Here is a 4200-nt window from a genome sequence, read left to right on the forward strand (position 1 = left end):
CTGATGTTGTAAGTTTTAGACAGTGGTTGGTGATACTACTGATGTTGGAGGTTTTAGACAGTGGTTGGTAATACTACTGATGTCGGAGGTTTTAGACAGTGGTTGTTAATACTACTGATGTTGTAGGTTTTAGACAGTGGTTGGTAATATTACTGGTGTTGGAGGTTTTAGACAGTGGTTGTTAATACTACTGATGTTGAAGGTTTTAGACAGTGGTTGGTAATACTACTGATGTCGGAGGTTTTAGACAGTGGTTGGTAATACTACTGATGTCGGAGGTTTTAGACAGATGTTGGTAATACTACTGATGTTGGAGGTTTTAATCAGTGGTTGGTAATACTACTGATGTTGGAGGTTTTAGACAGTGGTTGTTAAAACGCCCACAGAAAACTCTTTCCTGAAGAGATAGGATTGGAGCATCATTTTTATAGAGCACCTCACGGCTCCAAAGTGCGGAATGCGTTTTTGCGGTAAGGAGACTCGTATGTTAATGTAAAGCAGGGTGTTCCAAGGTTTTATACGATATATTAAGTTACATAGCAGTCTAAATGCACAAACCACATTCTACCAGGTGGCACTGGTATAATAATAATTTTAGTTGGAATAATCTATTTCCTCAACCTTCGTTCATCTTCTCCGAAACTCATGCAATAAGAGCCACGTCAGACCAGTTTATAAAGGTACATACATGAAATAGTGCCACAGAACTTTATCAACAATGGAATTGTAAACGAGTTTTTGAGTTGTTGCTTGGATTTGATTCATGTAGTTCAAAATACTTATCAATAATTTTACTAGTGTTTTAATTAAAATGTACAATACAACCAAAATTAACGTTCCATCAAACAAATTGCATAGTTTACATTATTTTTAAAACTGTGTGTAGATAAAGTTTTCATCAGAAAAGAAACCTAATAAACCAATTGTTTAATAGTATACTTTACTGCGCTCGGGTTTCGGGTTATTGGATTTATTTTACGGTCCTTTTTTTTTTTTCTGTTGATCCTATGGAATTTTGGATATCATAGGACACGAAGTTTTCAGATTTAAGCTGAAGTCTTCATGTGGTATACATGTGGTTTTTGTTGATAATTCAAATGATATTCAAGTTAGAATGGTTCTTGTAGATGCACTTTCGGTTTAGGCGATAATTAACATACGTCAAGCGTTGTTGTTATTTTGAGATATCTTTAGAAAATCTTTCTGCTACATCATCACCGTCTTGATTTTCTGGGAAAAGAAACTTCGCCAAGTCTGATTTTTCAAACTTATTTCTTCAAGAGATTGATGGCCCGGCATGGCCAGGTGGTTAAGGCACTCGACTCGCAATCTGAGGGTCGCGAGTTCGAATCCCCGTCACACCAAACATGCTCACCCTTTCAGCCGTTATAATGTGACTAGTAAAAGACTTGCTGGTGATAACTAGCTGCCTTCCCTCTAGTCTTACACTGCTAAATTAGGGACGGCTAGCGCAGATAGCCCTCGAGTAGCTTTGCGCGAAATTCAAAACAAACAATCAAGAGATTGAGTCAGTCTTTCATCGCTTATTTAAAGTTCGTCATTTTTCGGTTGGTGACTGAATTATTACCCCAGGTCGGCGGCGAGGCCGTATTTTTTTCATTCCTGTTATAATTGTTCATCCTTTTTTTGATCCTGTTTAGTTACAAAGTTGAGTACGTACTCCATGGATGGAATGATTAACATTTGGTGAATGTACCCCAATGGTCAACCACTTTTATAACCGTTGCAAATGATTTAAAAAAAATACAGAACACGAAAGAAAATTCAGAAAGAATGAGGATTTTGGACTAGGCCTATATTTTTGAAAGAATGAGGATTATGGACTAGGCCTATATTTTTGAAAGAATGAGGATTTTTGGTCTAGGCCTATATTTTTGAAAGAATAAGGATTATGGACTAGGCCTATATTTTTGAAAGAATGAGGATTTTTGGTCTAGGCCTATATTTTTGAAAGTATGAGGATTTTTGGTCTAGGCCTATATTTTTGAAAGAATGAGGATTATAGATTAGGCCTATATTTTTTGAGCGTGAGGAATTGTTTGCTGTTTACCCGAGATTGGTATAAACTCAATAAACATTGCAGAACGGGATCACACTCCGAGAGGCTTTTTAGTTACAACTTTATTCTCAATCATTAAAACATTTTTCTGATATGATACAAGATAATATAGTGTCTTACTTTCTATAAACTTTCAAAAACTATAAACAAATAAACACAACTTTAGGCGGCGACAGCTTTTCAGTTTGATACTTAAATTTTTGAAAGTCTCTTTAAATTTATCTATTTTCTTAAGCCTTACAGATTTCTTTTGCGCCTTTGTGTTCGCCTTTTAGTCTGTATGGATTTGTCTGACATTTGAGTTTATTCGGTAGCTTCTTATTTCAGGCTTGATTGAAAAGTTTTATATTTTGTCTTTATTTCAATGTTAGTTGGAACACTGATGGAGATGGTGTGGTACGTAGGTTGTACACTTGTAGTCACGTGCTACTAAAGCAGTAGTCCAGCTTCCTGAATAAATATCACGGAGGCGTCTAGAGATGAACCTAGCCGAAGCCAGCGAATCAACTTAGTTTTATTTCTTCTCTGATTTATGTTCCATCATATGTATATATGAACAAAATGTCTTGAAACGTAGTTGATGCACTTGCGGAAACTTGAATCAATAAAATTACATTAAGCAGGAACTGTATAAATAGCCTCTGGTAAGCGGAGTTCAGTTAAGAGCTTGTTTATGCAGTAAGAGTTCCAGCTGTAAGAGAAGACATAGCCATTATTTCTGTAGAAATGTTTTGGCAAAAGAGTTTCTGATTTTCGGTCATTTTGTTCCTTTAATGTCCTCATCTCGATGCCTAATTTAATCGTAACGCCTGATAGATATATCTATTAGAACTAGCATATAGTGGGGGGAGGAGTTGTTTTCGTGTAAGTGAACACCTCGAGGGTGAAGTGTCAATATGAAAACTGAAAACCAACAGCTGGCGATATATCCATGACATTTTAATAAAGCTATCAGCACTTAAAATGACGAACATGTCAAACAAATCGCTTAGTTCTTTCAAGGCACTATATATTTAAGCTGAATGGCCTGTGTTATATATAGATATATATATGTTTGTGTACGTAAGTTACAAAACACTTGTTGTAAACATATGGAAAGACTAAAATTACTTTCTCGTAAGTGGGGGATCTGCACTGTCTATAAGATTAATCTCTATTCGCAAGTCAATTATGTGGAAAATAATAGATTCTAGGAGAATATATTGGTATTCAACTAGGAGCATATATTGATATTCAACTAGGAGAATATACTGGTATTCAACTAGGAGCATATATTGGTATTCAACTAGGAGCATATATTGGTATTCAACTAGGAGCATATATATTGGTATTCAACTAGGAGCATATATATTGGTAGTCAACTATGAGAATATATTGGTATTCAACTATGAGAATATATTGGTATTCAACTATGAGAATATATTGGTATTCAACTAGGAGCATATATTGGTATTCAACTGCACAGTGTCTAAAACTACTATTCCTTGTTTTCGAAATCATTTTAGCAAAGCAACTGTTCATAACAAAAGAAAAAGGGAAAAAAATTGGAAGAAAAACAAAGTCCTGCAACGGACAACTGGGGTGGGGCTGTGTGTGTGTATGTATTTGTCTGTTAAACACACGAAAACTACACAATGTGCTATCTGTGTTCTGTCCATCCTGGGTAACGAAACCCGATATTTGGCATTATAAGCCCTCAGACTTAATGTTGATCCAAACTGTGTAAAATTTACTTCCTGAAACATCCTACTCTTTCACTGTTCTCTAAGATGGTCCTGGTTATGGGATATTGTTATAGCATAACGTTTTCAATGTATGAGGCATTTGCTCACCTTTGTTATAGCATAATTTCCAATGCATGAGGCATTTGCTCACCACAAAGAAGTTAATGTTTTCCTTGTCCTCCTTACGTTTTTTTCGAGTTTACCAACCATTTTGGAGTACGACTTCCAACAGTCCGTTTGAGCAACCCAAAAGCATAGAAGTCCACGGGAGATGTCTGTAAAAGATAGGGCATGAAGTTTTGCAGAAGTCCACGGGAGATGTCTGTAAATGGTAGGGCATGAATTCTTTCAGAAGTCCACGAGAGATGTCTTCAGTAAATGGTAGAGCATGAATTC

Source organism: Limulus polyphemus, unplaced genomic scaffold (assembly GCF_000517525.1).
Source record: "Limulus polyphemus unplaced genomic scaffold, Limulus_polyphemus-2.1.2 Scaffold1723, whole genome shotgun sequence".
In the NCBI taxonomy this organism is placed as follows: Eukaryota; Metazoa; Arthropoda; class Merostomata; order Xiphosura; family Limulidae; genus Limulus; species Limulus polyphemus.